Raw genomic sequence first — 12,342 nt, forward strand, 5'->3', positions numbered from 1 at the left:
AGGTAAATGTCTGGGGCGGGGTTTCATTCAGAAGGTGGGCAAGCTAGAACGTACTGCTCGTTGTGATTCCCTGTGCAGTGACTGCAAAATGGTCTACACATCTTTGTAAAGCCATAGTAGCTGACCGAATCCCAAACCCCAGCTATACGCTGTCTTCAGACACATGCTCTGAGGAAAAGGCAATATTATGCCTGTACATCATCCTCATCTTCACATGCCTCTGGGTGAGAGGACATATTGGGCCCAGTCTTGTCCTCAGTCTAACTAGGGGAATTATCTGGCCCCCATCACTACAGTATTTGCGTGCCTCACAATCTGTAATGTATTTAGCCTCACAACAGCCCTATGAGGCAGGACAGTGTTCTTATCCCCATTTTACAGATGGGAAAACTGAAGCACTCAGAAGCTAGGTGACTTGCCAAAGGTCACACAAGAAGTCTGTGGCAAAGCAAGGAATTGAACCCAAGTCTCTGGCTAGCTCCCTAGCCATTGTACCATCCTTCCTCTCCATGTCAAGTTGCAGGAGAAATAGAATCTTGATAGCTGACTGTCCCCTTGCTCCAATTTTAATATACTCTTATGTAACTGAAGACTGTATTATAATGCATATGAAGAAGGGGGCCAAATTAAGGTTACACAGGCAACCTCGATTTAGGCATATCTTAGCATTTGAGTGCTTGACTTTGCAACCTGGATTCACTTTCACAGAAGAATCACAGTACTTTTAACATTTTATTTTTTTACGTAATAGCTGTGCTGATTTCAGCAGTTAATTTTGATAAGACCAAAATTGCAAAGAACAGGAATGATATTGCAAAATGTAAGTCACGCAGCCTGCCAAAGCGAACACACTACCTCAGCTAGGCAGGCTTCCAGTGCTGAACGATTTAAAGTTTAACTGACTCATGCAAATATTTTTTCTATATTCATTTTAGAATGGTTTTCTAGTCACCTGGCTGCTTTTTTTTCTTTCTGCATGTAAGCCTGGCATGATTCAAAAAAGAGAAGAAAATTGTCAGATTTGTGTGTGCATGCATGCACGTGTGTGTCAGTCACAGATTGCTAAGAGCAAACATAACAATCAAACACCTCTGCTCAAGTATTAGGGGCGTGTACTTGGTTTTAAGAACATAGACACAGAAAGCAATCAAAAAGGTTCAGGTGTACGAATGTTTGAAATATCAAAACACGGTTGAGATTTGTAGAGTTGTGAGACTAGCTATTGGTTGAATCTGAACCACATGCATAATGTGATTGGGTCTGCAAGCCACTCCCACAGCCAGCTAAGCACATTGCAAACACACATTGAGGTAAGAGAAGAATTTGGTAGAAGAGAAGCAGCCCTGAAAATGTTTAAAACTTGGGGCAAACCTGGACTTATGGCCCTCTCTATGAGCCAATTTTTGCATGGGCCAAGTTCCACACAGAACTCCACTGGAGTCTCTGGGACCTGTCAGCACACACCTTGGTATAAAACTGGCCTTATAATTGTAGGATTTCACACTTAGGGCCATTGAAGCCATAAGGGTAGATTTTTCAAAGGCATGACAAGGAGTTAGGCATCCTACTTGTATAGATTTTTTTTTCCAATGAGAATTGGGTAACTAATAACCCTTTGCCTTGGAAAAATCTCCCCCAGTAGCAAACTCCAATGGGATCAGGATTTGGCACTTAGGTTTCTTGTTCCTACCATCCAGCTGGAGAACAAATTTCACAAGGCTTCCAGAGGCAACTGTCAATGGTGCTCTGTATTCCAGCCAGCAAGAGGTACTGTAAGAAGCTGTGAGCATTGGGTTAAAAAAGGATTGAGGTTAAAATATTTGATCTGCTTGCTGGATGTAAGGTCAGAGTTGCAGAAAACCACTCTTAAGAATAGTTTGTTTGCCAAATGCTGACGGATGACCGTCCCTTTCCTCAACAACTAAACTCTTGTTTAGCTTTATTTCAAATGTTTACATTTCTGCTGTGATTGCAATAAAAGACCTTTTCTTGTAGCAGCAGCAGCAGCCAACCCTCCGAGCACAAGAAAGGCGTCTGTAAAACTGGTCTCTAATCTGTGCTTGTAAAATTCTTTCTTTGAGAGAGGCCACACTAGCCATCCTGCGTTTTGCTTTTGGAAGGAAGTTAAACACACTGCATTTTAAGTTATTTACCATAGAGTTAGATCATCAGAATGAACAAGCTGACCAGTAGCAAAACCAAAATGGTTAAAATGAATGCCCTGGACTTTCTTACCAAAACTGATTGATCTCTAATGTCTTGAGGCTGACTAATGCAACTGTATCGGCAACAGCTTCCAGTCACTGCAAGCCAGGATCAGTTGTCTTAGGTTCCCTGTTCTATACAGGGCTATTTGCTGTAATCGGAAATTGTTACTAATTCATTGGCATATTGAGTCCGCTGTGTAGGCTTGGACCGCATCGTATGTTACCTGGCACAGTGCTTCCTCTCTCTCTTTCTTAGTACCTTTTCATCCTCCCCTTATTGAGTTATACTCTGTGGTCAGGCGGCCAGACCACCTCCCCAACCCAGAATTAGCACTGAAGAATGCAGCATCCATTTTACTCTGTAGCCTCCATTTGGCTCCTTTCATTTTTTTTTTAAAAAACCTCTTGGGGATCTGTGTGCCTGGCCCAGGATTTCCAGCAGCTCTCTAGTATACGAGAGTATGACAGGCTCCATGCTTGTCCCTTCTGTAGGAAAGCCAAGGTTTGGAAACACCGTCGACTTCTGCATGTTCATTTTCCTTTTCCAGCTGTCCTTCTGAGGAATGAGGTGATCTAGCGCTGTGGGGAGAGAGATCTGAAATACAGCCTGGAGAGGGGAGTGGCTGAGGAAAGCTTGTTCTCTTATGTAATTATGGTGCCCCCCCCCTGCGCCCCTTGTCTCATTTATTATCCACAGCACTGAGAGGTCCTTGCTGAGATCGGGACACCATTTGCTGCTACCCACTGCACAAACATGTAGTAAATTCCTGGTGCAGCTGAGGAAGAGAGGACAAAGGTGGTGTTAAGCCGTCATTACTCTCACTCGGTCCTGGGGCTGCACGATGCTACAATGGCCCCGAGGTCCAGCTTGCAGCTATACCATGTGGAGATTCCCCCAAGAAGGGGAAACTCTCCACGGTAGGAGCAGTGCAGCATTGCTACATAGGCGAGGATGGTTTAGGCTAATGTCTCTTGGGATATGGCTATGTTACAAGCACCCCAGCTGCAGTGCTGCAGACACGCGCTAGAGCAACAGAAGGGGTTTTTCTGTTGCTGTCGTAAATCCCTCCCCCGTGATAAGTGGTAGCGAGGTTGACTGAAGAATTCTTCCTTCAACCTAGTGGTGTCTATACCAGGGCTTAGACCAGCTTAACTATGTCTCTCCAGAGTGTGAATTTTTCATGCCTCCGAGCAACATAGCTGGGTCAACCTCAATTTCAGGTGTAGACCAGGCCTTGATGATGACACACTTGGACCTCATTGAGGAACAGCCATCTGGAGATGGTACCTACCATATCTCGCTTCCAAGCCCCTGAGTCTCTCACTTGCTCACTCTTGTTTAGGCCTAGATTCCAATACCCGTACTCAGCCTGAGTAGCTCCTCCACCCAGTGAAGTCAGTGGAGTGAGGTGTTACTCAACATGAGCAGATTCTGGACCTGCAATTATTCAGAGTGATTTCTGGAAACACATACATTCTAGGTATACTTGGTCCTGCCTCTGTGTGGGTGGGATGGCCTAGCTGACCACCTGAGGTCCCTTCCAGCCCTAAAATTCTATGACTGATAGAGACTGAGTGGGTTAGTCTTGTTCCCCCCAGAATATATTTGCTTAGATTCATTTTAAAGGATTTAAAATCTTCCCTACCCACTTATAAAATAGGTATATCCAGTATTCCCAAACACAGGATATCGCCTGAGATTCATGAAGAGGGAGCTTTCTAATGATGCCTTCTCCAGCGGCGATGGCATTAAGATTTTTTTAATGCTATGGCAACAGCAGAATGATACATGAAATCTTCCAGTTGGCTTCTTTTAAAACCTAACGGTGCTGACTTTCAAAAAGAAAAAGATTCAGGGTTAGGGCTTGAGTAGCATGAGAGCACGACAGTGGCGTGCCATTCACAACCCCCAACCCCAATTTTTGCACTCTGCATTTGAACCTCCCAGCACTTTGCAGGAGCTCCCATTGTATTCCAGCACAGCAGTGTTATTGAATTTCACCTCTTTTCTCTGACCTAAGAAGGGGGGGGAGAAAAACCTCTATGCTCCTTCTCCCCCACTGGTGTTGACTAAATCATGTGTGAGGGATTAAGGAAGACCTTGGCACAGCATTTGAGCTCTGCTCTTGCTACGGGAGCCGTTAAGGACTGGTACTGGCACAGAAAGAAGAGAGTCTGTTTAACAGTTGGGCTTTTTTATCAAGGAAGTTATGATAGGACAGCAAGGGAAGGATGAGGAATAAAGAAAATGATCCTTAATCCAGGTAGCCCTTGACACCAATGGTCAGGCCCCGGCTCCTTGCTGGGGTCCCAGTTTCCAAGATTCAGTGTAAGGTTTTACGCTGTTCTTATAAGAAATGTGCCATTTTTTGGATGGAAAATGTTAAAGGAGCTTGTCTACTATGGGGCAATATTAATCCTTCTTACATGCAGATTATTTGCACGAAAACCTTCTCTCTGATCTGGGTTCCCTGCTCTGCACATTTGGTGGGCAGGTCTCATCTCCCTCTCTCGGTCTTTTTTCCCCTTAAAATCCTTGCTCCTATTGGTATTGTCATCAGTCCCTCTGACTCAGTGCCTCGGAAAACTGTGCCTCGTTGTGGGTGCGCTGTCAAGTTCATGCTCTGAGGGGAGGTGATACTTCCTAAAGGGCTCATTTAGCATAGCTGGGGAGAGGCAGACTAGCTGCCCTGAGAGTGTTCAGTAAACTGCACTGGCAAGAAATTGCATTGGTTCATGTATTATTATCCGCAGCTGTAAGGTACCCGAAGAGACTGTAGAGCCTAAATTAAGGCAGAAATAACTCATGGGTAGGCAGATGAAAATACATGATCCTGATTCTACTCCCTCTGGTTTTAACAGCCCCAATTTGGATACGGGCAGTAGCTTAGATGGTAGGAGAAGGCTAGTGCAATATCAAAATCTTATCGTTGTATTGCTTCTGTAAGCGCTATGTTCCTGGTTAGAAGCTATGTCTAGGCAGGGGGCACAGCAGTGGGTTTCTTAAAATGATCTCTCATCCACACAGGCAACAGAAAGGAGGCCATGTGACTGGAGTGAATGAGTGCACAGGACGTCTTTGTAAAGGCTGACCTGATGCCTTGATTGCTGCAGCTCTTCAGGAGGAAAGGTGCTCCTGGCTCTGGAGTGGGAGTCAGGTGACAGGAGTTCAGTTCCTGGCTTTGCTGTCAGGACCGGATTAGAGAATTTTGGGGCTCCGTTCACTATGGAAATTGGGGAGCCCCCATCCCCCCTGAGGTGGGAGTCCCATGAGATCTTGCCCCCAGAAGGGGGATTTCAGTTGGGGGGCAGTTACAGAGGAAGCCCCCCACCCCAGTGCTTAATTTATAATGAAAGAGGTGCTGCAGCTCAAGCTCAAGAGAACTGCCAAGCCTAGAGGTGCCGGGGCTCCGCTCTGGCAAGGCCTGGCACAAATTAAGCCCTGTTCTTCCTCACTCATCTCACAGCTGTGGCTCCTGTCCTGCAAGGCTGGCTAGGCTTGGCTCCCCACTCTGGGCACTGCCACCCCACCCCTCATGCACAGGGGTGGCAGCACCTCTCCGGTCTGGCTCTGCCCCCGCTCCCCCATGATGGGGAAGGCGCCAGAGCCAAAATTGAGGGAGTGGCATCGCGCGTCGCCCCCCACCCTGGTGCTCCAGGTCGCAACGCCATTCATTCAATTTTGGCCCCAGCACCCTGTCATAATGGGGGGTGCCCTGCGTGGTGTTGTGACCCCTTGCACCATGGCCCAGGTTACAATGCCCAGTGCAGGGAGCCCAGCCCCACACGACAGGAGCCACTTCAACTGGGCCAGGACTTTTTTGTGGTAAACATGGAACAGTGCCACAAAACCTAAGACAACTGGGACTTATGGAAATCCGATCCTGCCCCTGAGTGGAATTCAGGGCCCTGAGGAGGGGTGGGGTTGGAAAGTGAATCTGCCCCACACTCACGGCCCAGTGGCTCCTGGCCCAGCTCCGGCCATTAGTTCTCACCACACTATGTAGATGGGGTAAAACCTCAGTGTGCCACCTCCCATGCCACTCAAATTTGGCCCAACCACCCATCCATGATGATGGGTTAAACTTGGTTGGGCCCCAAGACTGGTAGGAGGCCCTATGCCAGTGCACACTAGTTAATCCGGGCCTGTCTGCCATAGATTTCTTGGGGGAATATGGGAATAAGGAGTTTGAATACCTCACACTGAGTGGTAAGATCGTAATAATGATATAAAGTTCTCACCATTCTACAAAAGTGTCCCATCATTCGTCAGAGTAAAGAGCAGCCTTCATATATGCTTCTTTGGAATTTCAAATGCTTGACACATGATATTTCCTGTATGGAAAAATAGCCTGCTCTGTATAAATAGCATAACAAGATAAACATTGCACTCAGTGTGACAACCAAGAAAAATACTGAGAGGTCAATGAGATGGATTCAGAAGACAATGCTGACTTTGTGACAAATCCGATGAAACTCGTCACACAAGACCCTAGCAATGGCAGGAGATGAAACAATAGTCTCTATCACACACACATCAGCTAGCATGGCCATGTTCTTTTTATTTATTCTATATGCTGGCTAATGACAATACATCTTTTGTTCTTACACCTGTTGGAGAAGGGAAATGAGCTGATGATGGAGTTTTAGTGGCTTTCCATGGGGCAAACGGGTCAGATTTCTTTTCCCCAGTTTATTGCCATACATCCGGTTTCATAAATGTGCTTTTCAGCCCAAGATACACAGGCTATTCAGAGCCTTGTTTGATCGTATTTTAAAGGACAATAAAGCAAGTCATGAAAATCCTCACCAGGGTGACATAAGAGGGAAGACTTTGCCAGTTGTAAAACAAGCAGCTGTTTAAAGCGAATCAGATTATTTGTGGCATTGCAGGTTTGTGCTGCAGAAAAGCATCACATGTGATTGCAGCAGCACTGAATCTCCTTTGCTTCGGCCTGACGTTTGTGTTTAGAATGGCTACGCTAACAATAAAAATGCATGGACGGATACCATTCCCTGCTCCGATCACCACCATCCCTCTGCTCCGTTATCCGTGTTTTAGCCCTTCTCTCTTTGATGGTTGCTGCATTGATTGGTCACCGCTGCTATTCATCTGCAGTAATCTTCATGCTGACACCAAAAGAATGAATGGTGAGATGAAGCTCCTGTAGCACAGCTAACAAGTCTTCCTTTGGGAGAATTTAGTGGAATCTGATAATAGGGGCAATTCACAAAACTGGCCTGGAGGGACTGAGCAGGGGAAAACCTAGAGACAGTCAGCAAGGGCCTTTCCTCTGGGAAATGCCCCATCTTGGGAATCAACCCACTCCTATGATCCCTGGGTGTGAGTCCTACCACCTCCAAGGCATTCTCTTCTCTGGCTCCTAAGCTGCAAGAGAAAGGTAAGCTCCTTGTTCACTGAAATTTACAAAGAGAGGCAATGAAGACAAGCAGTCAGTTGCGTAGCAGATCCCTTCACGTTTCAGTCTGTGCTGACCATGAAAATTCTATCGCTCGCTCCACTTCAAACCAGAGCGGCCAAAACCTTGAACAGCCGGGGCAATGGCCTTGCCTGTCTCTAACAACCCTGCTACAATGTGCCGTGGCATAAACATGCTGAGGTTTGTCTGGCTGCAAGTTCAACACACAGCTTTAAACAAAAGTAAGAGCATTACAGTCCAGTTTACAATATGCCATAGGGGTTGTACTCCCTGGTGAAAATGCCATAGGAGACCATCTGTTCCATCTTACCCATCCCATTTCCTTCCGTACCACTGACTGACAGTTCACGTCCTTCTACATACGAAATCCCAACTACAGAGGACACTTGCAAAGATGAATTAGCACGGTCATATTACAAAAAGCCTGGCTCCTGATTAGAAAAGCCGATGAGCATGTTGGCACGGTGCTGAATACGTAATATAAACGATATGTTGTGACAATTTTTCTTAAGTGACCTAACTCTTTGCTCCCTCTCCCCATTTATTTTTGGTTGTGTGGCAAGTGTTACAGCCAGGGGCCACACTTTGTATGAAGGATATATTTAGAAAGAGTTGACAGAGGGTTACTATATGATATAAACACATTACAGACATGAGGAATGCTGTAGATGGTTCTAAGCAAATCAGTAGAAAGTGTTATAGGTGGTTATAAACCATAGTAACAAGTAACCTATTGGATTTACTAACAATTGATTAACCACCTAATAAACACTTACTCACCCTTCATAAACAGTATTAAAGGTACATTTATAAAGTGTGACTGAGCCAGCTACTGAAAGGCTAACACATTGTTGGTGGGTTTTCTGGATTTTTATTTCTTTTTGTGGATACTCCAAGAAGGTTAGGAATTGCAGTCCCAAATCCTCTCTCTTTAGAAAAATGTCAGAAGTCTGACTTGACCTCCAAAGCAAATCAATGGAAAGTCCTGAATTTGCCCTGTTATGAAGAACTATTTCAGGGATTTGAATCCAGTATCTGTCTTATCTACAGGGATGGTCCATTTTGCTCAATCCACCGCACTGTACTAATACATTGCATTTCTATTCTTGTCAGCCAAAGATCTCAAAGACTTTTACCAAAATTAATGAACTTTTCTATGTTACAGACGGGGAAACAAAAGGCTGGAGACTTGCCCAAGGTCTGACAGGAAGTCCAGGGCAAAGAGCTGAATAGAACCCAGCCATCTTAATTACCAGGCCTGTGCTTTACCCACTAGATTACCCTTCCTTGATCTTTCTGAGCTGAGCTCTGCTCAACTTTAGTTACTCACAGTCAGCTAAATAACCAAAGCCATAATTCTTGCTCGCTGACTATAGGAAGAGTACTCTTAGGAGCGACATTTGGACCTCAACGAATCAACACAACCAGCACAGTAACATCGTTTCCAGACGTGTCTTGCTTTACATCCAGCATTCATCAGAACCTTAGGACCAAAAGTGGCACCATACAGCTCTATAGAGAGCCCACCCTAATTTAGTTACCAACTAGATCAGATTCCATTCAGTTCTAGCTGGTTGGAAAATATTAAATATTTTCTGTGGAAAAACATGAAAAAGAAAAGAAAAATCTTCACTTGCTAAACAATGATTCTATGATTCTATGAATGTTTCATGGACATCTTCTGCAGAAATGTTTGGGTTTGATGTTTTTAAAAAGTCTCTTTTGGGGCTGAAAAAAAGTCTCAATGAAATATTTCAAATCAACTCTAGTTACTACAGGTACCAGGATAACTGGTACAATACGTTGGAAGAATTGAGTGCAGTTCCTAATGTAAGAATGTCCTGGGGTTTTGTGTATGGCTGTTTCTGTGTGTGGTTTTAGAGCCGACCCTTAACAACATTTTAACCTTTGACTTGTATTTTCACTTTTTATTTAAAGGGAAAGATCTCCATGGAACCATGTGAGACACAGCCCTGTAATACCTGGATCACTGACACAACGGAGAACAGCAGTCCTGTCTATTATGTCAATGCAGCAGTCATTGCTTCATGGATTATTATCACAGAACATCGAAGGGGCTGTTACAGGCTTGGAATCTATTTGGCCATTGTGGATTTGCGGAAATTTAATTTGAAGATAGTTGACACTACCGAGGGCAACAGATCCCTCAGTCATGTCAGTTGCAGGATTCTTGTAAAGGGAACACTTCCTCCTGACTAAATTCCTCATCCCAGAGGACACAAACCAGTGTGTATCCCTGTAAAAGGTAACAATGGTCAAAGTTTAGAGACTCAGTTATCTGAGACACATCCCCCAAATTCTCTGGTCTGGAAACCTTGTGGGAACTGACTGTCTGGTAAGATTTCCAGCTAAAGCAGAGCTGTGGGAGAAACTGGTGCAAAATTAGCTGCACCGTGGACCCAATTGTTGTGACACTTCTGCATCTCACTGGTTCCACTGGATTGCTTGCGTGTAACATTTTGTGTGTAGGTATTGGCAGGATCATGGGCCAATGCGCCTGTTTTTGATGGCTGGAGCTTCTGCTTTTTGTATCTTTTTTTAAAATCAGTGAAAGATTTCAAAGATGTTCATAATCTGGATCTCTCCGCCTCTCTCAGCATGGTGATAGGCCCAGGGCCGATGCTATCTCCCTGCAAAGATTCTGCAGTAGTTGTTTAAGTCCCTATGCCGTGTGCTCAAGAAAGTCAGCTGCCATGTCCAGAGGGTTGGGTAGATTCTGTATTTCTCGCTGAGCCAACTGGGAAAAAAGTACTGTGTCTTTTCCAGGAACTGAGCCTGGGTTTCTACCTGCAACTGCTCAGAATGTTGTATGGGGCTTGTCGCTGCCCGCAGAGCCTGATCACTCAGCAGCAGCAAGGAGTACCTCGGTGGGAGGCACGTTTACCAGCCGTCCCTTCCCACCTCCATACCCCACCCCTCAAAAAGATCATCCTGGAATAACGTGTGGGGGCATTAGACCTACTTGCTGGGAGCACTCCCAAAGATGCTGTGGGAGGGGGCCACATTATCCGCCTTAGATGATACCATCATGTAAAGGTAATAGTGGAGTGTCGGAGGCTGGTCTGGATTTTGCAGGTCTGGAGAGGCCTGGTGAGGCTTGGACACGTATGCGGTTCAGATAAGCAGCCAAAGTTTATGATGTTCACCACTCTGAACTCTGACCTTACTGAGATTTTCTTCCTTCTCTAGACTTATTGGGGTTTCCACGTTCTTCTCTGACTCTCCTCATAGTGCTGAAAGCAAGACAAGGCACATTTGAAAACAAAATGGAGATGGTTATTTCTCTGTTCGCAACAGAGTAGGTGGAAATTGTGGGCATCGCTAAGGTAAGTGGCTGTTTGGAGTATGAACTGTCAACTACCTGAGCTCTGGTCTGCTCTCTGAGCTTGTGTTCAGTACAGGGTAGGCACTGTCTGTGTCCATATTGGTGTGATTCGGTTTTGCTTTTGGATGTATGTTTGCAGTGGTGACAAGGGATTTTAGTAAGGGAAAAGGTCAAGACACTGTCTAAGCCCCAAATGAGAGAAGAAGAAGGAAAAAAAAACATTTAATGATGTGGGATGGTATCAAAGCTAAAAGTCAATAGTCAGAGCACCGATCCACATGTCTGCGCTGGGAATTCTCACCCCAGGCCCCCCAAGTCAAGAGATGAGTGCAGTAGAAAATCGAGTGCTAGCATTTCTGTCTGCTTTGTGCTAAGCAAAGGACTATGGAGTGTCTGAGATGGAATTCCTACGAGACAGGTAGGCTAAGAAGATCAGCATCACCCAGCATTTTGTAAGAAGAAGCAGAGTTTAGAGGAAAAAGTATATGCACAGTTGCACACCCACCAAACAAACAGCAGATAAGCTGTCCTGTTTCTCACCAGGATCCAAAGCATCGATTCTTATAGCAGATCTCTATGCCCATATAAAGCCCCATTTAGGTCATTGTAGGATCAGAACCACATTATAAGACCAAGGCCTGACCGATTTTGTTTTAATTTAAAAAAAAAATGTACTTGAAATCAATTGCCCAGAGCAACTAGATAAAACTGTGTTTACATAAAACAGATATTTTTACAGTCAAACGAGAGATGTTTACTATTCAGTATAAGTACTTATTTACCTCATAAATAACCATTTTCCAATCTTAACCAAGTACTTACATTTGTTTGCTTTAGTTTGATTTACTTATATTTCCCAGGCAATGTACATATTTTAGAGTAACACAGAACAAATGATGTATTGAGTGTATTTGCCATGGCTTTTGAAAATCATCCCCGTGTCCAAAGACTGCTTAAAAAGTTGTATTCCTCTTAAATGCTCTCTGCTTGCTGCTGCTAAATGTCATCTGCAAAGCCAGGAAGTCCTACCCTGCCAAATATGCAGTATCCAAGCCAGCAGGATTAAATCCAAATGATATTTTAGCCAGCTTTTGAAAACGAATAGAATTTGTGACCCAGCACTCAGGGAAGTATATAATAGAGTGGCAAATACAGATGGTCCATATGAAGCTTTCTGGGTAACTTCTAGTTTGACACATGAAATGTTTTGTGTCACTTAAAATATATAAGTATTTTTGGCACTGATTATTTAGTGAAGTGCATATTGGTGCAATAGAGAAAAAAGCTGTGAGAATAAGGACTCAGTGCTTGTTAGTTAGGCCTTTGTACAGCTTTCCGGACTTGTGAG

At 44.6% G+C, this 12,342-nt stretch overlaps 1 long non-coding RNA gene across 1 annotated transcript; it reads right to left on the reverse strand.

Moving 5' to 3' along the window:
• Window positions 1-853: 853 nt before the first annotated feature.
• On the reverse strand, window positions 854-10,752 carry LOC120409257. Its single transcript, XR_005601230.1, has 3 exons — window positions 10,632-10,752; window positions 6,450-6,542; window positions 854-2,786 (listed from the first exon to the last, which is right to left on the reverse strand). It is a non-coding gene; the product is annotated as an uncharacterized LOC120409257 (long non-coding RNA).
• Window positions 10,753-12,342: the final 1,590 nt, after the last annotated feature.

This window comes from Mauremys reevesii, linkage group 7, assembly GCF_016161935.1.
Source record: "Mauremys reevesii isolate NIE-2019 linkage group 7, ASM1616193v1, whole genome shotgun sequence".
NCBI lineage: Eukaryota > Metazoa > Chordata > Testudines > Geoemydidae > Mauremys > Mauremys reevesii.